This window comes from Thermobia domestica, chromosome 3, assembly GCF_964235325.1.
Source record: "Thermobia domestica chromosome 3, izTheDome1.hap1.1, whole genome shotgun sequence".
Classification (NCBI taxonomy): domain Eukaryota; kingdom Metazoa; phylum Arthropoda; class Insecta; order Zygentoma; family Lepismatidae; genus Thermobia; species Thermobia domestica.
Genome location: NC_137456.1, coordinates 257,558,616 through 257,583,937, shown reverse-complemented (window position 1 = coordinate 257,583,937; position 25,322 = coordinate 257,558,616). Strand labels below are relative to the sequence as shown.

Below are 25,322 nucleotides of genomic sequence, written 5' to 3'. Positions count from 1 at the left end.
GTTGATGACTAAAATTATGTGAAAGTCAAAACTAACCAACATTCTAATAAAGAATGGAGTTACGTTCTTCCATAAATCAAAGATTCATTTCTATAGAAATAACATTCCTGGGCATTCTCCCAAAGACGGTTCATTCTATTTAACTAAAATTCACCTACATTTTGTCCGTGAAATTAACGTTATAAACAAATGATTCGATTGCTGAATTAAAGGAACTGAATTAATTAAGTATTTTAGCTTGAAAAAACGTTGTAATGTTTGTCCTGATACTTAATACGCAGTTTTGAACGTTAAAGACATGGTAATACCAAAGGCGTAACTAACGTTCCCCCAGACCCGCGGGGGGGGAGGCACGGGCTCCAGGAGGCCCATAAAGAGTAAGGGCCAATTTTGGAATATTGCGGGAGGGCCTACGCGATCTTAGGTACGCCACTCACCAATACGCGGTATCGCCGGAAATATTAGACCAAAATATTCAAAGTTCTGATCACTTGATGGACTTCTTACCGGAGGAAACACTGTACTGAAAGGCGTGCGATTTTTCCATGTGACCACTAGTCCACTCTAAGTAGTGTTGTCACTAAGTAATTTCGTGCTGAATCTTTGCAAGCACTTGGGTACGTTAATTAGCTTTAAGAATGATGATCAAGACGAGTTAGGCCAGTGATGGTCAACTACGGGCCCGCGGTACGCATGCAGCCGTCGAGGAGGTTTCTTGCGGCCCATCATGCTGTTTATCAAAAGTTTATTTCTATTATTAATATACAAAATTTACTTTATAGAAAGGTGGTGGTATTCGCGATGCCTTATATATTATGTACATTATGATCAACCCTCCTTTTTTTAACACTCATTTATGCTATAAGCAGGGCTTGAAATTGCAATTTACAGCAGACGGAACGCTTCACTTCCTCCATTCCATGTATGTATGCATGTGGTGTACAGAAATTTTAAACGAGACGGAACAAAAACGTCACAGATTTTGACGAAACGGTACAGAGCTCCGGTCCTTTTCTAGCCATGGCTATAAGTGTAGAAACAAGCATAGAGTTCTGCTCCGTTTAAGCTCGATTTGTCAGAGCCCTTATATAAACCGAACTGTCAAGATTTGTAAATTTATTTTTTAACAATGTGCTTTTATTATATAAGTGTCTTTTAAATCCGATAAATAGCTTTTGAGATAGAATCTCACTTCAATACTCTGGAAACGGAAGCCCTAATTTTCTGCTGACGATCCTTCCTTCTTTCGTTTCTTTTTTTCTTTTTCTTCTTGATTTTTTATGTGTGTGTCATACATATTGGGGCAGTTTTCAACGAATAAACTGGGTACATTTGAACAAGGTTTAAATTAGAAGATTAAAAAACAATAGCGGCGGGAAGACAATTTCGAATTGAGTTTTTATTTATTTATTTATTTATTTATTTGGCGAGGTTTGTGCTGCAAAGCCATTTGACAAACGACGCCAAAGCCTCGAGTTCAGTTTTCCTGCTAACCAAACCAAAAATGCAATGCCAATGCAAACTTGATAGCATTGAATGATATATCGATTAGTTTTCTAGTGTGAAGAATACCCTCTGAAACGGACCAACATATCAATTATCCACTCGATCATATTATTGCATCTACTTCCAAAGTGGTACATTTCAACGATATCTACTGTGGGCGTACATCTGAGCAAAATTAAAAAAAAAAGTCTCCATTCTGTGGCTACATTGATGTAGATCACATTCAGCATGTTCTGCACTTGTCTAAGGAAATTTACTGGGTGTGAAGGAGCAAATTCAAATTTTTCGATGTCCTCCCTATATATATATATATATATATATATATAATTGTTACAAAGGCAAGAGACCTGACGGAATGTCTTTGCCTTGGAAACGAGGGAGGGCTTTATAGTTTTGCTCAGCAAATAATTATATTTAGTAATAACAAAGCAAAACTTCTATGGGTAATATCACGGATCTACTTCATTCAGAAGATAAAATTCTGTTAGATTAATTGTGAAGTCAAAATTTTAAAAGCAATAAAGGCTATCGTGAAATCGAAATCTGATAATTTATCTCAGGACGCTTTTCAGTTCATTGTTTGTTATTATCACCATTTTTCTCAAGAGCAAAGAGTACGAAGTATGAAACCGGGAAACTTCATTTCGAAAACCAAAAGCCTTATTGACTCTGAAAGCGGAAAATTGTATGTGTTGAAAATGTTAATTTTTATATTTTTTCAGTTTCCTCTTAAACTATAGATCTCATTCTATATACCCTCGCTGTTGACGAAGAATGTAAGTAGCCCTTCCCACTGGCCTACTGGCTATAAGTGTGCATTTGAAGCTCGTGGTTCCGAGTCCTATTCTTTTGGGAGAGAAATTTGGACCATTAGGATTAGGATCCTAGATTTCTGGGCTGTTGGCATCTAAGGCCATTTAGCCCGTCACGTTTAAGGGATGATGTCATTCGGCAAGCACACTATTCGGAGAAATGGAATGAAGAAAGGATTGGGGAACGAAGGAAGCGGCCTGGGACCTATAAGTTAGGTATATCTATAAATAGATAGATAGATAGATAGATAGATAGATAGATAGATAGATAGATAGATGAATAGGTATTTGTATGTGTTTCTGTGTCTTTTTTTGGCCCCTTCCAAATGAAAATCATTGCTATGTCAATGAGTGCATTTAACCATACGAAATGTACCGCAAAAATAAACCAGTCTTGGGAAGTAACGTAACGCAAGTAACGCGTTACTTTTTAAGTAACGATTCCTAGTAACGCGTTACATTTTTTCCAAAGTAACTGTAACGGTAACGCGTCACAAATTTTTAAGTAACGTACCTAGTTTACGTTACTTTTTTAGCGTTACATTTCGGATGAGTAACTACAATTTATCTATTAAAATGCTACAATAGCATTTAAGAGCGATTTTTTTTTACCATGCAAAACCCGTAGAAGGGAATACCTTCTCTTGGGAGTGAAGTTAATTATATAGGGAAACTAAGGATAAAGTGGAAGGACAAAGAGGTTTTATTTCATTTATTTGATATCTTTATTTATCCATTATACCTGTATGGGGATCTTTTATTCATTAATTGATTAATAATTGTCAGTCAACGTATGTTCATTATTTGTCATTGTGTATGTATGATGGGATGAAAGATGCAGTGCAAGTCAGACGCCACAACACAGTGATATTGGTTAGTTAGACAGATGAAGTGTTATCTTCTTGTGCCGGGGCGACTCGACACATAATGAGAGACAATATGAAGCCCTTGTTAGTGCGAATTAAGGTGCAAACGATGGATAGATGTTGGGTGATAAATCTGGTGGTTGATATGCTAGTAGAAAGTCCTCTATATGTTCGTCAGGATGTGTTAAGAACATACATTGTAAGTAAGTGCTGAAGTGGCGTAGGTTATAGACAAGGTGAAACATCTTGTTCAGCATCGATACGTATACTACTGCGAAGGATGGGATGGCCTTACCTCCAACGAGTAGTGATGTACCTGGTACGCAATTTTTCTAAATGAAGAAAGAGATGTGGAAATGGAATACGATCATAGAGTAGCCGGGTAGGACTAGGCAGTTTGATGCGATATGCCAGTCGTAATGCCTGTCTTTCAATTATCTGGATTCGGGTGTAGAATTTGTTATTGGCATTAAGCCACGCGATGTGTCCATGGAGTATAGATGGTCGTAAGAAGACTTTGTAAGTATTTAACATGACGTCCATTCTGTCTAATATTAGTAAAATGATGCAAAAGGAAGCAGTTTCGTACACTGAAATAGAGAAAAAATTGGCTCTACAATCCAAGCTCTGAGAGAAATGCGTATGAAAGATGATGTCAACCAAAGTCTTTGTAAAGATAAGTATTTAGTTCACTGCAGATAAGCATCTGGTACAGGGAGTGATGATAGTGAGTTTGATCAAATAAGGGGGCAGGTAATCCAGGGTTTAATAGACGAAGTGGAAAGAAGATTTCCTTTTAAAGATATGCTAAAGTGCTTTTCAATGTTTGAAAATAAAGATCGTAATAGCCTGAATGGTTTATACGGTAACGTAGGCGTACATAAAGCAGCTTAATTGTTTGGATTGAATCTTGATACTGCAGTGTCAGAATGATTTGGTTTGATTTAGTTTAACGTCCCACGGATATGCCTGCTAGGCTAAAGGAGACGTGGACCTATTGATTATAATGGAATCCGAATCACTTTGGTCGTTCAACTGTATCCCACCGTGGAACCAGGGACCACGCTAACCGAAGTCAAGCGTGCTAGCCAATAGACCAAGCGGGGGTTCTACAGTGTCAGAATGGAGAGAGTACAAGTCAATTTCTAAGTCGGTAAATAATTTTCAAGTTCTTAAAGCCTTAACGCGGAAAGTTCGTTCTGTGCCATTATCAACTGCTGCATGTGAACGTAGATTCAGTGTTGTTCACATTAAAAGTTCCGAAAGAAACCGTATGTTGGCGGGTACCTTGAAATCTTGATAATTAAACTCAGTGGGTTTCCTTTAAAATTATGGGATGCTATTACTGCTGCTCATACGTGAGTTTCTTCTGGCCATCACATTTTCAACTCCCGTTACACACGGAAAGAAAGTGAAGTTTAATCTTAAAAATTTTCTCTAATGTAAGATACGTTATTGCAAACCATATTTTAGGTCTATATATACAGTAACACAATCATTCAATACTCGTATTATTGTGGCTCTCTTCGGTGGTCTAGTGGCTAGCACGCACGCACCATCTTCGGTGCACGGGGTCCTGGGTTCGATTCACGGTGGGAGCGCCTTAAAAAATTTAAACGATTACGATGGTTCGGATTCCACCTTGAACCAGAGATGTTCACCCTCGCGAGGGTGGAACTCTCGAGGGCATCCTCACCCTCAAGTTTCCTCGCCCACAGTGACGCGAGGGCGAGGGAGCGCAAGGGCGAGGACAAGTTTTGGCCGCGAGGGTGAGGGTGCGCGAGGGCGAGGACAAGCTTCGATGGCGAGGGTGAGGGTGCGCGAGGGCGAGGAAAAGCTTCGACGAAGAGGGTGAGGGTGCGCGAGGGCGAGGACAAGTTTCGGCAGCGAGGGCGAGGGTGCGCGAGGGCGAGGAAAAGCTTCGATGACGAGGCTGAGGGTGCGCGAGGGCGAGGAAAAGCTTCGACGAAGAGGGCGAGGGTGCGCGAGGGCGAGGACAAGTTTCGGCAGCGAGAGTGAGGACAAGCTTCGATGGCGGGGGTGAGGGTGCGCGAGGGCGAGGAAAAGCTTCGACGAAGAGGGCGAGGGTGAACGAGGGTGAGGGGCAAGTGTTACTGCGGGAGCGAGGGTGCACGATGGCTAGAGACAACTTCCTTCAGGAGAACGAAGGCACGCGAGGGAGGAGGACAAACTTCCTTAAAAGCAACTGTTTTGGAGTTTGCTGTTTGACCTCTTTTGGAGAGAGGCAAAATTTAAAATATCATTTGCCATGTCCCCTAGATGAAAAGTTAGTGTCATAGCAAGGTTATACATTGATCGTATTTTTCCTTTCAATTAATTGTAGTAGACAATTTCTCGTGTGTACGTACATAATTATTAAAAATAATAATGCAAATAAGAATAATATTTGATTTTTCCCATGAAAGTTTCCGGGTAGAAATAGCGCTACATTAAGAAGTAAGTGTGCCTCATTGTTGCCCTCCCTGTGCTGGAGACATTTTAGATAAGAAGTGTCTACTACACTGTAATGTTTAAAGTGTTGATAGACAGACAGACAGTCACTCGCGTCATTCAGCTGTAAATGACAAGAGCGCTAATATCTGAACAAACACAATCAATGAGAAAACCATCAGAATGCAGTAGATCAGATAGAAAAAGACTTGATGGAATGACTTTGGTTCATAGATGGCCATTTTGCTCTGGACTCTCTCGGACTCGTGGGCTCTCGCTCATTTATTCCTTTGGGAATCGTGTTCGGGCTCACTTCCCTCAGTTGGACTCGCGCTGACTTATTTCATTGGCGCTCGTTGTAGCGCTTAATTATTGAACCCGAGAACGGTCGAGCGCGAATGCCGAGCTAGCGAGCGTTGGGCTCGTGAGTTTGGATGCCCATGAAATGGGCTGATTAATAGCATACATCCTCCTCCAATGTCCACCACTAATGAAGTTACAATTAATCGGAATTTTTAACTTTTCATACAGCCCAAACTATTATCTGAGTCGATATTTGTTAAAATAATGTCAGTCACTATTGTATCGATTTTCATTGTTTCTGCTTTTATAATCTACGTGGGTAGAGCTATCATTTAGTTACAAAATAAATAATATGTTTTTTCTTGTCCTTAAATAGAAATATCTGACACGTTAATACTGAAATTTTGTTAAAAGAGCTGCTTTAACAAAATAAATTTAATAAGTTCCACAAGACATAAGTTGTTTATGCAGCCGAAATTTGCAACTGTTGACTGATTGCCGTTTAGCGTCCTCTTTCGTCGGCGAGGCTATGAGAAGTGGACCTATAGGTTTAACGCGGAATTCGATCCACTGTCGTTCAATGTTCTCCCACTCGGAATTGTCCCCAGGACCCCATGCACCAAAGGTTCGCGTGCAAGCCAGTGAGATAGGTTTTGTATGTTGTGTTAGGAATAAAATACGTTACAGGATGATATACTGATTGTAAATATTATAGTGCAAGTATTGAACGATTGTGTGGTAAAAGGAGAAATATAAATTTGGACAAATTAAAAAAAAAGGCCTGAAAAAAACTGTAGGATATATGAAACATATAAAACTTAGGAAAAGCCACTTCAGCAAAACGAGCAGGATTTTGTTGTAGGTAAACAGTTTAATCATATTATTATTAATTTCGCACAAATGTGCCACACATCCTAGCATGGGCGGCGATTAGGGGGGAAATGGGGACAGTTACCCCCCCCACTCTTTTGAAATGACCCATTAATGTCGCTATATAGTTTCATTTGGAAATATAAAGTTTTTGTATGTATTAAGGTTCATAGAATGAAAATGGTGCCATAAAATATTTGCCGTTCCGTGAGTACGTATTAGTTGTCTTCCCGCGCAAAGAAAGCTACAGGATTTGCGTTTTAATTGCCACGAAAAATGGCTCAAAAATTAACCTATCCGAGTGTACTTTCATATTCATTTCTTCTTACAAGGTCTCGATATGTTAGTCAGCCGCTTTGGAACTAATTGAGATAACATTTCGCAGAAAAAGAAGTCCTTCATAAGCAGTGTTTCTTTCAGAAACAATGTTCTGGGAAGGGGGGCACACTTAGTATCCCGGGGCGGCACTGCAGGTACTATTCTATTCATTATTATATTATAGACGTATTATTTTGGTCTCCTTCAGGGGGAGGCTCTCAGAGCTTCGGGGGGCAGTACCCCCCAAAAAAAACATGTCTGGAAGAAACACTCTTCAGACTATTGATAAATGATGTAAACGTCACTATCGACCGAGATCTCCATTGTAACAGTTGTTCCATTTTAGGTGTTCCACAGTAAGTTATACGATGATATGTTTAGTTTCCTTTCTTTAGGACGTATGTTAAGCAAGGTTGGATCCAGGACGGACTTCTGGTGGGGGTGGTGGGTTGTAATACTGCTACTTAGAGCTACTTTTAAGAACTCCAAACTCTGGGATGCGTTTTATTTGTATATATAAAATAAAGAAGTTTCCTCTTCTGGGGGGAGCGATCGCCCCCCTGGATCCGCCACTGACGTGAATAATTGATGTTCTGATCCTCACGAAGGAGGCCCTCTCGAGGCCTCCTCACCCTCAATTACCCTCGCCCTCAATGATATGAGGGCGAGGGTGCGCGAGGGCGAGGAAAAGCTTCGACGAAAAGGGCGAGGGCGAGGAGAAGCTTCGACAGCGAGGGTGAGGGTGCGCGAGGGCGAGGACAAGCTTCGATGGCGAGGGTGAGGGTGCGAGAGGGCGAGGAAAAGCTTCGATGGCGAGGGTGAGGGTGCGCGAGGGCGAGGACAAGCTTCGATGGCGAGGGTGAGGGTGCGCGAGGGCGAGGACAAGTTTTGGCCGCGAGGGCGAGGGTGCGCGAGGGCGAGGACAAGCTTCGACGGCGAGGGCGAGTGTGCGCGAGGGCGAGGACAAGTTTCGACAGCGAGGGTGAGGGCGCGCGAGGGCGATGGACAATTCCATTCGCGAGGGCGAGGGTGAACGAGAGCGAGGGCCAACTGCTACTGCGAGGGCGAGGGTGAGTGAGGTCGAAGTAAAATGAACATCTATGCCTTGAACTGTAAGTCCACATCTCGTAGCCTCGCTGCAGAAAAGGGCCATCAAACTTAAATCAGCAAATCAATCGTATTATAGTGTTTGTGCTTTTATTTTCTAAAGTTTAACGTCCTACGAATATTCAGTAAGGCTAAGGAAGACGGTCATGATGAGATGAATTATAAGGGTGGATTAAGACAGAAGGAAGCGGGAAGACCCCGAGAAAACCCCAACACAATTGTTTGTATACCACAAGCAGAATTTGGTGCGAGCTAGGATCCAACCATTGATCCCACGCACCTGAGGTGAGCGCTCTACCACTGAGGCAACACGCCTTTTTGTTGTCTATCAAGTATTTGTATTGAAATCATATCTGTTATTTATAATAATATATTGTTGCTAATAATACAATATAGATACTTAGTATTATTTAGACTTACAAAGGTGACCGTATATCTGAACGACCAAACTGAAACACTACATACGTAGCGAAGAAACGAGAATTTCATAAAAAATAATAAAAACTATACTCTGACTCTACAGCTCATGAGGATCTATGGTTGGCCAGGTGGAGCGCGTCAAGTTAGTAGTTCTAATGCTTGGTTAGGACATCGGTTCTCAGGGACTATTATTTCTGACTTATAGATCTCTACCGCTATTTTCGTGAATGCAGTCTTCAATATGATGGTAAACACAAGGGTACTGTGCTCCCACGAGAGTCTAACCCTGGACAATATGCACCGAAGTGTATATTAAATGCAGTAGATAAGTTACCAATTTTGGGTAAATGAATAAATAACATTAAAGTATTTTTAAATAACAATGACGACTAGTTTGATCATTTATTATTATTATTATTATTATTATTATTATTATTATTATTATTATTATTATTATTATTATTATTATTATTGTTATTATTATTATTATTATTATTATTATTATTATTACTATTATTATTATTTTTAGTAATACATCTTACTTGATTGAATCTTTATTGAAATGAGGATATGTTTGTAATTTTATTTTGTAATTTAGTTTGAATTAAACTTGTGTTAATGTTTTTTCCTTTGCTTTTCTTGATTGTCATGATTTCATGTATTTTAAGTTTTTTTTTTGTTTTGTTGTATTTTTTCCTGTAATATTCCATTGTATATAATTGTATATATGACCATTATGGCTTCGGCTGTGGTCGCAATTTCTCATAATAAATAAATAAATAAATAAATAAATTATTATTATTATTATTATTATTAGTAATAATAATAATAATAATAATAATAATAATAATAATAATAATAATAATAATAATAATAATAATAATAATGTTTATTTCTGTGCCATGAACAGCCTAACGGCAAAAATACAGCACTTTATCAGACAATATAAACACATATTACATACAATGTAAGCTATATACTGAAACAATAAAACATAATGATAAAATAAAGTAAAATAATATCGGATTAATAATTCCTTGTCAAATTAACACCATTTTTTTTAGTATCAAAATAGTCGTCATAAATAGTAACAATAATATTTGTCAAGCTCAAAAATTTATGCTTTTATACTGATAAAAATAAATTAAACAAAATTAAAAGAATTGGTCAGTCTTCTTAAAATTACAGATTTCGGATTCAACGGAACTAATGTTGATATATTTCTTGTATTATACATTGGTACCCTTATACCTATATTATGCAAGCAATATTCACTATGATAGCTATTGTCTAGTAATTTCTTAATAAAATCTCTTTCAATAACTTTTCTCCTGTCGCTCAATGCCTGCAATTCCCAAAATTGACACCAGTATTCATAACTACGTGAGTAGTAATCTCTATTCATTTTATAGCAGAGTAATAATAATAATAATAATAATAATAATAATAATAATAATAATAATAATAATAATAATAATAATAATAATAATCCATTAATATTTCAATTTTTTGGAAGCTCCACGAAGCATTAGTGTGGATCGTTGAACTTCTTCCCCCCTCCACTTTCAAATGATTTCGCACCCTGTTGAAGGGCATGTATGTATGAACTGTAAACGCCTTAACTGGTAGAATTTGTTGGAACAGACATTTCAAATTGGGTCGTTAACGACAAGCCTGGACACATTCCTGGGGTGTCCAGGTTTGTCGCGGTCGATCCCGACAAGCCTGGACACATCTCATTTTGGATCGCTGACGACAAGGTTGGCCAACGACAAGCCTGGACACATTCCTGAAGGTGTCCAGGTTTGTCGGGATCGACCCAGAGATGCTTTGGCATATCTCATTTTGGGTCGCTGACGACAAGGTTGGACAATGACAAGTCTGGACACAAAAAGTGTCCAGGTTTGTCGTCGTCCAACCTTGTCGTCGTCCAACCTTGGCGCGGTCCCGGTAAATGTATACGAATTTCCTTAGCTTGTAATAATAAATGTATACAATTTCCCTTAGCTTGTAGTGATAAATGTACACAAATTCCTTCAGCTTATAGCAATAAATATATACAAATTCCCGTAGCTTGTAGCAATAAATGTATACAAATTTCCTTAGTTTGTAGCGATAAATTTACACAAATTCCCTTTGCCTATAGCAAAAATATATACAAATTCTCGTAGCTTGTAGCGATAACATGCTATTATTTTAAGCAATATGACTTCCCTCATAAGCTCCAACTCCTCGTTAGTTTAAATTAAACATTGTCCTAAAGTAAATTATATAGATTGTACATATTTAGCAAAAGAAATCATAACAAAATACGTTATTGCTTTTTTAATTGGGACAATCTTTTGCGTTCTGAAATCAAGACTTGACTTGGCTCTCGTCTCTTCATTACAATCCCTGAAGATGTATGCGATGTCTGCATTCGAAACGTCGGATGTCAATAAATTCATCTGGATGATAGTCTGAGAAGAGTTAAGAAACTAACGTCGCCAGGAAAAATTCAATCCTTTCTTCACAATGAAAATTATTTTTCAAAGTTTAAAGAGACGTAAGTAAGCAAACAACGTACTTCAATAATATTCAGGTACATATTGGTTACCTAGGTAAGTCATACCTTTCGTGCACCTCTCGTGACGCGGAAGAATTTTGATAACTTCTACATGAATTTAAAAATAAAATAAAAATAAAATCATCAATTTCGATGATTTTTATACACAAATTACAGAACGAAAAAGAGACGCAGTGACGTACCTAGGAAGGGGGTGAACGGGCCTTGTGCCCCGGGCACCGGATTGGGAGGGCACAAAATTGGGCAAATATTTGGGGGAGCATTTTGGTTTGGTTGGTCAGGGGGGTACTAAGGCGAGTTCTTGCCACGGCCGACAACTAGCGTAGTTGCATCGTTGAAGAGACGAGAAAACCTTATTTCTTGTCTCATCTTGTGAAGAACACTACTTGAGTTTAGTATACTTACCTATACTTCTGCATACGCTCAATTACATATTTGGAATCATGGAACATAAAACTTAAAAGTAAACAAACAAATAAATAACACTGAATTTACTTGTTGAATCTAATTATGAGACTTGCAGCATTTAAAATACATTTAAATTGATTTTCAGTTAAGTATCCCTTTCAACAAAAAGGCTATATGAGACATGCACCTACAGCTAAAAGACGGACCCGGAACCATATGATAGAGGTCTGCACAGGCCGAAATCTTTTGTCCGGGCCCGGCCCGCCCCGAGCTCCTTTTGATAATCAAATGAGCCCGAATTTCAGAAACCTAATAAATAACGCAAAATTGTATTTTTGTTTACAGCAGTTTTAATTTTGCACTTGTGATTTAAAAGTTCTTTAGAAATATTGTTCTATATTATATTTACAAAGTCACGTAGATCCGAAAAAGCCCGAGAAATATGGATGCATATTTAAAAAATTATAGCCTGGGCCCAAAGTGATATATGCATTGTAGGCCCGAGTTCGGGAAAACCTCTACCATATGAGCATCCGATGGGAACGAACCCAGGTCTCCCACGCCAAAGGCACGTACATTAACCGTTTAGTCACCAGAGATCTCCACTTAAAATACAAATAGCTAGTTAACGGAATAAACTGAAATTTGTGTTGACTTTTTTCCACGCTTTTGTTTCTTTCCTTTTTCATTTCTTTAAGAATTTCATGCTTTTCCAATATCAAGCTAAAGTTCTACTTCTGGACATTACTAAAGTTTTACTTAAAGTTTTACTTTGGTCATTTCATTCAGTTTATTCGATTCAGTGATTTGGGATACTTTGGTTCCGGTTTTGAGAACCCATCTATTCTTTTAGGTTCGATAAGGTATCGAGTCACATGGTGACTTACTGTTGCTTGTTGTTGCTAGTTGTTGCTAGTTGTTGCTTTTCTGTTTGAGATGGAAGTGTGGTGGATATGACTTGATGTCGTGTGGAGATGTGGTCTTTCTTATGATTTGACCTCGCGTACTCTGCTTCGTTGTTGCATGTGCGATTTAGCGCGTGTTGCTTTGTGTTGTGTGTTATGCTGTTTTCCTGTCAGTACATACATATCTAATGTGGTAGATGTTCGTTTTGACATTAGAAATATCTCGGTCGTGAAGATTCCTATGTGTGAATGAAGTTCACTCTTTTTCAGTGGTTACTCGTTCTTAGTGCTCAGTAGAGACATTGAACCCTCAAACACTCCTCTAATTTCGTCAATCGTATTAGTGGGGCACACACACAATATATTAATAACGTTTGGTGCCATTTGAGAAGGAGTTTGAGCCATACACGTGGTTTAGAAGGAACGGTGTTGCAGTTTGGCAATTATTTAGGAAATAGAAAATTCTGTTCTGGTTTTACAGGAGAAATTTGTTCATGAATCAAGCTGCCGAAGTATATTTACCACATTACAATTCTAGGTATTTATTTCTATATTTTATGTATTATTTTAACATACGTAGTTGATTCTGCTAGGGAGATCGTAATTTTGTGAACTGTTCTTTTTAGTTTTAATATTTTTGTTCTAATTGTTATTCAAGGGGGTAATAGGGCTCTTCCCCTTATGTATATCGTCTAATATGTGATTCATGTTTTTAATTCTCTTTTGTGTGTTTTTCTACGTTGGCTTTCGGGCCTTAATAATTTGCTTATATACATTCTTATCTATTGTGTGCCCTTCATAGCAGACAAGAAATATGGTGGTTCTTAACTGAAGTTTTTTTCTGTTTTATTTAATACATTGCGTATTTCAAGGTTTGATAAATTTAGAACTGTTATGATGTGAAATTAGCATGGTTCTAAGTCTGTTAAGATTTGAATCTGGCAATGTTAAAAGTAATTGAAGAAACATTACAATCTAAATCACCATTATTTTTATTGGGTTCGATTAGTAAGGAAATGTTTCCTAGAGATATTTAATGAACTGCTCTGAGGAATCAGTTCCCTACGAATCGATTCACTGAGCGAAATTAGAAAACTTGCCTAGTTTTGCATAAACACTATTATACAGGCCCAGAGCCAGAAACGTAATACGAGGAGGGAGGGGAATTATTGAGACAGTTAACTTGGTTTTCCACCTTTATGTTTGCACATACATACTAATAAATAACTGAAAGTTTCAGGAGGGCTGAAGGTGTTACGAAGGGGGGGGGGTAGCTAATTCCTATCTATGGGTTTGTTTACACATATTTCTTTATTTTTTACACTATCACCAAAGAAACTGAGTAACTTAGTGAATTTTTCAAGTGATGCTGAAGTCAAATGATAGATGCCGCCAGCAGCTTATGTCATGCGCTGCCACCTGTCAACAGCTTTGAAAAGTATTTCAATTTCGTTTTAGCGAAGAGTTCATAAAATGTAAAGTAAACAAGATAAATAAAAAAAATATTGTAGATCTTACTTTGAAATTGCAATACCAGTGTATAGTACTTAAAAGTTTAAAGAAAAGTTTCCATTGTGATTCTATTTGTATTGAGAAAGTAAAGCAACATTTTCTTCTAAATATTTCATTATCTTTAATTCATATTTCTAGTCTATGCTTAACACAATACAAATAAAATGCGGATAAGAAATGTGTGTACCAAGTTTTGTACTAGGTAATAATGGACAGAATAGGTTTGAGGGGAAATCGTGTATTGGTATACAAGCTGTTCCCTCATATCTATTCGGTCTATCAATACAAATGTTGGTACAGTAATTTCCTATCCCCTATAGTATTTTTCGAGATACATTTGGATTGTGTAATTTTACCCAGGGCCACTTCAGAGGGGTCCAAAATTGATGGAAAGAATTTCTGGAGGGAATTTTCCCGACATTCTCCCAGTTTTCCCTGTTCAAGTACATTATGGGCCTCAATACCTGTGGATAGATTGTTTCATGCTAAAGAGAATGAACTATATATCACGACTTTCTAATGAACAGTGTTGATGCAATAGCTATTTTACTGCAAGTCTACGATTTTTTATAGTAATAGGGTTAATGGGCCCCATGGGCTTACGTCGTTGTCAATGGCACCTAATTTTTTGTGCATGAACATATCTTTGTCATGCTTATCGAATGGACTAGGTTTGATTTGGATGTCCGGATGACATGTTCATGTTCGTTCCTTGTCAGGTAGTTTGAGATAGGAAAGAATACGCAGAGAGAGAGAGAGAGAGAGAGAGAGAGAGAGAGAGAGAGAGGAAGGGAGGGAGAAAGAGACCGAGTGCATTGACCAAGTGTATCTTCACAACGTTGGAGAGGCTATTGTCTAGCGCATAAACCAAACCAAACCAAACCATTTGCCGCACCGGCCCATTTGTGAGGCTAAGTCTGCTCCAGCGCCATCCAGCCTAGCGGCGAGCAAGTAGGCAGTGCGCTGCGATGCCTTGTCCTTAACAAGCGCATTAACGCGCAAGAACTTTCTAGAACTAGTGCCCGTCACGTCTTGTTTTCACATGACTCCCCAGTTTGCCCCATGTGGGAAGCACGGGTCGGGAAGTTGGGAAGCACGGGTCGGGAATTGAACCCGGGACCACGCGGACCATGAGTCCAACGCTATAACCACTCCAACTAGAGTACAGTGTTCCTCTATTGTCTAACACATTCCCAGATGGATATGTGACACAACGCTCTGTTTACACTGTGACTCGGCTTGTCTGTCCTTTCCTCTAGTGAATATCCAGCTAGCCTAATGGTTTAATGCGAGCGGTCCCGGGTGCGATTCTCGGTGGGGAGCACCAGGTCAGTCATCCTGAATGAGGTTTTCCCGGGTTTTCCTCATTCACACCAGTTAAATGCCGTGGTGATACCTAACTTATAGGTCCCAGGCCGCTTCCTTCGTTCCCCAATCCTTTCTTCATTCCATTTCTCCGAATAGTGTGCTTGCCGAATGACATCATCCCTTAAACGTGACGGGCTAAATGGCCTTAGATGCCAACAGCCCAGAAATCTAGGATCCTAATCCTAATGGTCCAAATTTCTCTCCCAAAAGAATAGGACTCGGAACCACGAGCTTCAAATGCACACTTATAGCCAGTAGGCCAGTGGGAAGGGCTACTTACATTCTTCGTCAACAGCGAGGGTATATAGAATGAGATCTATAGTTTAAGAGGAAACTGAAAAAATATAAAAATTAACATTTTCAACACATACAATTTTCCGCTTTCAGAGTCAATAAGGCTTTTGGTTTTCGAAATGAAGTTTCCCGGTTTCATACTTCGTACTCTTTGCTCTTGAGAAAAATGGTGATAATAACAAACAATGAACTGAAAAGCGTCCTGAGATAAATTATCAGATTTCGATTTCACGATAGCCTTTATTGCTTTTAAAATTTTGACTTCACAATTAATCTAACAGAATTTTATCTTCTGAATGAAGTAGATCCGTGATATTACCCATAGAAGTTTTGCTTTGTTATTACTAAATATAATTATTTGCTGAGCAAAACTATAAAGCCCTCCCTCGTTTCCAAGGCAAAGACATTCCGTCAGGTCTCTTGCCTTTGTAACAATTATATATATATATATATATATATATATATATATATATATATATATATATATATATATATATATATATATATATATGTGTGTGTGTGTGTGTGTGTGTGTGTGTGTGTATAATTATTTACTTAATTGTTTAAGTTAATTAATTGTTAGTTTAAATTAGTTAACATCGTCATTTTGTGTAATTAGCAACAATAGAATGCATCTATATAGAAAATTTTCAAATAAGTATAATTTAAAGGGATTTGCTGCTGGGTTATTCCATTAAAAATCGTCGAACACTCCCCAGTCGACCATCTGGGATTTTGACGAAATTTGATACACAGGTACCTACATCCCTCGTAAGAAAGCCTGTATTCTTTTTATTTTCTGTCTCCACCAGTTCTTGAGAAATTGACATAGAAGTGAGGCAGTCTGCATCGTGACTTGCTGAACACACTGATTATTTAAGTTTTCAATGAGCAAGATCTCGATTACTAATTATGTTATATGAGTCAAACTTTTTCTGCAATAAATATATGCATCGTTGTAATGAAATAATATGTTGAAAGTGGCATGACCATTTTATGTTCGGATATATAAAATGTGAAAGTCAGCACTTTTTTACATCACCGTTTATAAAGCTAATTTTTTAACATGTCACAGACTTCCTAGATAAAACAACAAATGCCTGTGTTTCTGTGCATTAACTCACAGGGTAGTAAACTATATGCACCAGTAATACAGAGCTGTTTACACTTTATTTACAGGATTTATGAGATGTTAAAGTTGATATCATTGTAAGAAAACACATTTTTTGCTTATTTTCAGAGCCTTATTTAACTATGTTGACAGTTGAATATGAGTGTGATATTTTGGGTGAACACTGCTACTTACGTAACAAACAACTTGTGTGAATTTCAAAACCCTGATGTGTTTCCTTCCATTATAAATCATCGCCTTTATAAACAGGTGTCGGTAGTCTTTCAGGTTTAGAACGGATATGGAGAATGGAAGTAAAGACGTACGTGTGCACCAGGTGCAATCATTTACAATGATTGTGCACTTGAAAACATATATTGTAATACTGTAAGAAGAAACAACCTGCCATAGAAAGAAATTAATTGTTACAAAAAGTAGAGTTCTGTGGGTCAAAATTACAGTTGTATTAGTATAAGAAATTTAAAAAAATGAAATGAAATCTTTGAGTTTTTCGACCCACGGTTATGCCGGTTAGGCTAAAGGAGACGGTGATGATGAGCGATGAATGAAACGGTGGAATGAAGAAAGTGGGAGGAAATGGGAGAACCCCGAAAAAAGCCACACACACGGTGTTTGTCCACCACAAAGTTCACTTGGCGGGAGCAAGGTTTGAACCCGGGACCCCATGCGCCAGAGCTGATAGTATAAGAAATTGAGTGTTCAAATAAGTAAGAAAGGACATGCAATGTGAAAAGGAACATACTAAACCTGTTAAACAGATTACGCAAGCAAATAATACGTGCATGTTGTGAAACATAAATGATTTGAAATTGTGGAAACATATATGAATTAACCCTTTGCAAAAAACATACCCTTATTTACTTTTTAAGACATGCTAGTACTTTTAAAAAAAAATGAAATGAAATCTTTGAGTTTTACGTCCCACGCTTATGCCGGTTAGGCTAAAGGAGACGGTGATGATGAGTAATGAATGAAGTTGTGGAATGAAGAAAGTGGGAGGAAACGGGAGAACCCCGAGAAAACCCACGCACACGGTGTTTGTCCACCACAAAATTCACTTGGCGGGGGGCTGGGATCGAACCCGGGACCCCAAGCAGCAGAGGTGAACGCTCTACCACTGAACCACCGTGGCCCCTACTAGTACTTTTTGGTAACTATTATAGTCCAGTCTGTATGTTCGTCCACTGCTACCTTGTAATAAAGGTACTTCTAGGTATAGATAACATCATGAAATGGTATCCAAACTTCATATTTCCGCAGTGGCCATGACAGCACTGAGGACTCGGGTGATACCATGAAATTCACACGTACTTCTTTATTTTCACATGACACTTCGTTGATCATACAAACGTACCACCTACTGTCATACATGCATGCAACGTACACATCACTATGAAGCTTATGTTGCCATTCTTCTCTTGCTTCCACCAGATACACTGTGGTATCAAACTCGTCTGCAGAAATTATCTTCATGAGGACTGTGTTTGCCTCAGTTGGTATAAATGCATGGTGAGAGCGAGTTCCAGGAATGATTTTCAAGTCTTTTCTAAGCATTCACTTTCCCTCGAGATATCTTCAGCAGACACATAAAAATAGTGTATACCTTTAATGTTGCTGTCAACCTATTCGTACATCCCCTGTGCAGTAACAATTGGTCTTGTAGGTGACTGAAGACTGGCTCTGGCTGTCAATCTTTGTGTAGTTTTCCTACATCATCACATGGGCTTTTGCCGTGGGGTATTACAAAATAGTGCCATTCTGCTTTAATTCTGAATACAGTTTCATGCTGACATAGATTGTAAATGTTCTTATAATTTTTATATTGTGATCCAGCACCATCACTGAAGTAAATTATCTTATCAATCTGCCTATCTTGAAGGATTTGTGTCAGGTGTGTCATGAAATGCCTTAGGAATATACAGGCAGTAGTATCATTATGCTGCAAACTGTCTGATATGCAACAGAAATTTATACATTGCAGGGTTTAATTATCATTACGGTACACCATGAAAGGATGCACAGTTGCCTGGAATTTCTCCAACGGTACTCTGAACCTCGACCCGTATAACGAACGTATAATTTTCGCCAAAGTCCAGTAAAACAATTAGCTCTGCTTTCTGAAGTGAAGGTTTTGTTCCTCAGGTATGCAGCTAGAGCCTTGGCTATGTAATAGTGCTCTCTAAGACTATCAATTCCCTGAGCTAATGTGTCACAAAATGCATTCACCGAGAGCTGTAGGGTTTGTAATGTCAACCGGTCTGTGTGAACCTAGTTTTTAAATTTAACACAGTCACCACCTTCAAGTAAGTTATCATCAAAACGGTTTATTAGATAATCTTGCACAACCTCCTTCCTCCCACAATTGACAAAGTAATGTAACATACATTGTCTCTTCAATATCTTTCAGTTTCTTCAATTCTGATTTCCTGCAGAATGATAATTTGTGGCACTTGTCACCATTTCTAACACCTAAACTACAAGGTTTCGTTTCTCTGATGTGGTTCACAAATGGAAAATGCTACTTCTATACTAATTCATATACTAATTCCATCTAGTGGCGAGGTATAAGAAGTATGTGATAAATCAGTCTCAAGTAATACCATCTGTTGAGAATCTCGCTCTAATTACTTCCATTCTCCATATCCGTTCTAAACCTGAAAGACTACCGACACCTGTTGATAAAGGCGATGATTTATAATGGAAGGAAACACATCAGGGTTTTGAAATTCACACAAGTTGTTTGCTACGTAAGTAGCAGTGTTCACCCAAAATATCACACTCATATTCAACTGTCAACATAGTTAAATAAGGCTCTGAAAATAAGCAAAAAATGTGTTTTCTTACAATGATATCAACTTTAACATCTCATAAATCCTGTAAATAAAGTGTAAACAGCTCTGTATTACTGGTGCATATAGTTTACTACCCTGTGAGTTAATGCACAGAAACACAGGCATTTGTTGTTTTATCTAGGAAGTCTGTGACATGTTAAAAAATTAGCTTTATAAACGGTGATGTAAAAAAGTGCTGACTTTCACATTTTATATATCCGAACATAAAATGGTCATGCCACTTTCAACATATTATTTCATTACAACAATGCATATATTTATTGCAGAAAAAGTTTGACTCATATGACGTAATTAGTAACCGAGATCTTGCTCATTGAAAACTTAAATAATCAGTGTGTTCAGCAAGTCACGATGCAGACTGCCTCACTTCTAAGTCAATTTCTCAAGAACTGGTGGAGACAGAAAATAAAAAAAATTACAGGCTTTCTTACGAGGGATGTAGGTACCTGTGTGTCAAATTTCATCAAAATCCCAGATGGTCGACTGGGGATTTTTTTCTAATTTCGGTGATTATATATGGACTGACCCTGCTGCCAGTAGCCAATCAGAAGAAATATATCTTAGCTGTTGTATGTATATACGATTGTACAGTTACCCTGTATCACATAGTGTCTGACGAAGCCAAAGAGTTAGTTGGCGAAACTGTAACACGTGTTGAAATTTAATGGAAAAAATATAGTTTTGCTCAGCAAATAATTAGCTTATATTGAAGTAAATCTATAGAAGGTAGAAAATGGTAAATAAAGGTTTTGTACTTTTAACTGGCGTCCTTTTTTGCAGCGTTGACGTTGTCTACTCTAGTTGAACTTTTATGTAACCTCTACTTATGAATTCTATCTTCTATTTACCAAAGTTCTCAGTGTTTTTTTAAAAATACGTTTCAATGCGAAGTTGCTGAATATTTCATAATCCGCTCAGACATTTAGTACTGGCTGGCTACGCAGAAGAGATGACAATGCACTATGGATTCATATGTTATGTTATGTTGCAATGATTTGTTTGGTATAAATAAAAAACCCGGGATTTAAGCCCCTCACATTTTATTACAAAAATTATATCTTATTGTAACATGTTAAAGAAATTAGATTTTCTCCGTTTTTTAAATACTACTAGCAAACAAAGTTTATAGCGGGATTTTGTGTAACTATTAAACTTAACGTTTCCTAAGCAACCTGACCGAAAAGGTATATCTGTAAATAATTGAAGGGAAGGTATGGTCCTTCTCTATATCGAAAACTGTGCAAGTGTTTAATGTATAAGTTGGTTCAGCAAAAATGACCACCGAGCGATAGAATGATTTATAGTGAGTTTCTTTTCATGAAATACTAATAACTAGTAAAAGTTATATCTGTGTTAACATCAAAATAGTGGTGTTTGGAATGTTATTGTTTGAAGTTAAAATTTGACAAATAGTAATCTCCTTGTTGGAAGTCAAATGGAATTTTCCAAGGGAAGCATTTGCCAATTTCAGTCAAATTCTTTGTATTACCCAATACTATGGATATCGGGCAAACAATTTTATATTTAATTGAATTATATACAACTTATTTAGGTGGCCAAATACAATAAGAAACTTATTATTCAGTTAAGTATTCTGTTGCTTCAGTTTAATGGTTTACGTTTAATGGTTAACGTTTTAGCTTTTCGAAGAACAAGATTCTACAGTTTAACTTTCAGGACTTATTAGATTGAATGTAAGTTAATGTTAAAAGGAATTTCTTTTCTTGAAATGATTATTAAAGTTGCACAGTGAATATTGAAGTATAGTATTTTATTTGGGTGAGCTACTTAAACTGATTATTAGTGACTATATATAAAAAACTCATACGTAATATAGTTATACTATATATACAGGGTGGGCCATTTTAATTAATCCACGGAAATATCTGAAAAATGATAAAACATAGAAGAATTTTTTGAAGTACACGTTATATATTGCTAAGGGGGAAAACCAATTCCGCCAAAAGTATCCCTCTCCGCCCCCCCCCCTAAATGGGGGTAACGAGGGGTAACTTTGAAATGTCAAATGGGAACATGGGTCGAGTAATACCTCGTTCGAAAGGTCTTGGAAAACTAAGTAACGCTGTACCAAAAGATGTTTCATATTGTGCACCAGTTTCAAAATGGCCGCCATGATATGGTTCGGAAACTCCAGTACCCGTAGTATGAAAACCATGGAAGGTAAATGAATGGAACAAAATTGAAATACGTAAATATCATAGGGCATATCGAATGATGTAATCCCTGTGATCCCAGTGGCCTCCCTGAAGGAATCTTGTGGGCTAACTTCAAAATTTCAATGTCCGACCGTACAACGGTTCGGGCGTACGCTTGACCTACCCAATGCTGTTTGGAAGGCAGACTTCATACATAGAGAATTGGTGCACTAAGTTAACGCGGATGGCCACAGTTACATTTTGATTAACTATTAGCATTCATGTCATATTGTGAGCTTGAGGGAGGAAACGGTGTGTACGTATATCCCCGAAATGCTTTCTGAATAACCAGCACGCATTGCATAAAAGTTTCTCATTTTTAGTCACTACAGCGTCATCCTTACAAACAAATGTTTCAAACACACTATACCTATTTGTAAGGTTAGCCTTAATTTACGAATTAAAGTAGAGTTCTCGTTTGAACTTTCACTTTACTTTCCATCCCACTCACATACAGAGCGCAGGGAGAGATTATTTTGCAGGACTTGGATTTCTCTCTATACATTATGGCAATTTTACTCTAATATTTTTATCTCTGTTGTATTATTCTCGAGTCTTGGAACGCCTCCGTGGTTTTCCTATTTAATTTTCGTTATTTACATTTATGTCTAACCGTATTCATACTATGGGCACTAGACGTTTTCATAGACACAGTCACCATGTCTTTGCGATCATTTTGAAAACGGTGTCTCATGTCGAAAATTTTCTTACAGAAGCTGTTTGATATTAATTTGTCTATGTAACGTGATGTTACTCGCTTCAAGCTGCTATTTGAAATTTTCAAGTTGGGCCCGGATACCTTTCAGTTGGCCCTTGGAGTCACCCCGACAACACCTCTCGATGTGCGTTACGTCAGTTAGCTACTCCAGTTTTTCTTTTGTTGATTTATCTCCAATCGCTTTCATACTACGGGTACTAAACCTTTTCTCTGACACGGATACTATGTTTCGGCGGCCTTCTGAGAACACTGCCATTTCACATCAATCGTTTTCTCCTGGAATATGTTAGATTTTGCAAGATTTATCGAACGAGGTACCACTCGACTCATGTTACTATTTGAAATTTTGAAGTTAGCCCCCAAGACCCCTTTAGGGAGGCCACTGGGAACACAGGGACCACACCGTTCGATATGCCCTATGATATTTACGTATTTCAATTTTGTTCCATTCATTTACCTTCCATGGTTTTCATACTACGCGTACTGGAGTTTCCGAACCATATTATGGCAGCCATTTTGAAACCGGTGCACAATATGGAACATCTTTTGGTACAGCGTTACTTAGTTTTCCAAGACCTTTCGAACGAGGTATTACTCGACCCATGTTCCCATTTGACATTTCAAAGTTACCCCCCGTTACCCCCATTTAGGAGGGGCGGAGAGGGGTACTTTTGGCGGAATTGAGTTTCCCCTTAGCAATATATAACGTGTACTTGAAACATTTCTTCTATGTTTTATCATTTTTCAGATATTCCCGTGGATTAATTAAAATGGCCCACCCTGTATATATATTTCAGTACCATTCAGCTGCTTTTAAATTTAATTATTTGTGTGAGTATTCTTACTCGGCACCGGACGTGTTTAACTTTATGGAATTCACGTTGCATTATAAAAGGCTTTACAGATTTTTGTTGAACTTTTTAATGTTTTTCAGTGTTTAGAAAAGTCTTTGGTGCACCAAAGTGTCCTTGGAAAAGGTTCAATTGTCTTCAGCTTGAAATGGCCTTAGGTAATGAGGATATCTCTTTCTCACAGTGCAGCCTGAGGAGTGGATGATCAAATGATGTCTCCTTTGTTCAATGTCAGCATGCTCGGGATACAGTTAAAAGAGTTCTCTGTAGGTCATTGTAGTTGCGGGAGAAAGTTGTTGATAGGTGAGTAATCAGGTGTGAACTAATAGATTGTTACAGAAACAGAAACAAAAAAGTTAAAAATAAGGACGCCCCTCGGAAAAGCCTGCGCCCTGGATAGTGGGTAAGGCATCAACCAACATTCTACGTGACTCTCCCACATGCAGTTAGTAAACTAAAGCTGCTGTCGGTGGTTGTGGTTCAGGGTTTCTACCTTTTTCGAAAGACATTTACTCGCATATCTGTAGATAAAGTGTAGATAGAAAGAAAAAAGGGTAAAATAGAAGATAGGAAAGCGCGAGAGAAGAGATATTTATGTTTTGGTAGAGGGACAAGAAAAACCCTGGAAGCCAGGAAAAACCCTGTATCGGTCATGCTGCATGCAATAGTATTTACATGGTAAAACCACAATATAAGGGTGGGAAAAATCCATGTAAACAAATCTGTATTAATAAATTAAGTTAAACAACCTATCTGTAGAAGTTAGATTTGAATCTGTGTTGTCTGTAGTTGGGAGGTGTTTTGTTAGTGAGGCTTCTTATATTTTGGGCATGCAATTTGGCCGTTTGCGATGTCCATTATCTGTTCGTTCGGTCGTCATCGGTCTGCAGGCTGCAGCTACTTCTTCCCCATGCAATCTTCACTGCTGCTGCTTTTGCATGTTATTTGAGGCGTGACTTCCGTTGTCACTGCTTGTTTGCGTCAGTGGTTGTGGCTGGTTTTGCGTTAGCTGTTTGTTTTGTTTTCTGAGCGTATATTGGCCTTGTTATGTGAAGTTTTACGCTTATTGTCGTGAGAGCGTTTATGGTTTATCCAAAGATCTTCTTGGTGGTTGTTTGCATGGCGTCCAATATCCTCTGATGATTGTGTAGAGGTGCGGAGATGGTTAGAACTGAAGTAATACACGTTATAATCTTGTTGGTTGCTATCTCTATTGCTTCTTGGATATGGTCCTGTGTTGGCTGTGGAGAAAACTCCTGCTGCGTATCTGGTTGTGCTGCTTCATGCTGTATGCTGTTGTAGCTCTGAACAGGGCCGATGGGTTTGTTTTCCTCTTCGTATGTGAAGGTTGTGAATTTTTGTTGTTTGGGAGCCTTTAATCTGGATGGACAATTGCTGCTTCCTGTTCTATGGGTCGTTGTCTTACAAGTTGCGCAGAAGCTCTTATTTATTGGATTTTTGCATTCTTCTTTATGTGAGTTTGCACACCGGAAGCGTTCACGTTGCGCTGTACATTGCAGGCGGCGATGCCCATACTGGTAACAGTTCCAGCAGGGCATCGATCTGGGTTGCAGTTTTAAGTTCTCTATTTTATAGTGTCTTCCTTGGGTTTTGAGTCCATATGTAGTGAGGCGGGTGTTCCTCCTTTGGTCTTCTTTTATAGACCTTATTTTGTAGGGGCAGTCAGCCTTCTTCTACTATTATTAGTATTATTACTACTGCTACTACTAGTAGTACTAGACCTACTGTTACCAAAACAGCCCCTACCACTAACAACGATCTAAATTTAGAATTATCAAATAAATGCAAAAGAGTTTTCCTTTGATCGTTCTAATTATCCTGATAAT

At 38.1% G+C, this 25,322-nt stretch overlaps 1 protein-coding gene across 3 annotated transcripts in view; it reads left to right on the top strand.

The window, feature by feature from the left end:
* The first annotated feature begins 12,572 nt into the window (after positions 1-12,572).
* The window catches only part of LOC145681617 (uncharacterized), a 164,471-nt gene continuing 151,721 nt past the window's right edge, over positions 12,573-25,322 (top strand). For all 3 annotated transcript variants that reach the window (XM_081753238.1, XM_081753237.1, XM_081753239.1), the window contains exon 1: positions 12,573-13,070. The gene's annotated coding sequence lies outside the window, so the exon portion shown is untranslated. The remainder of the gene's footprint in view (positions 13,071-25,322) is intronic.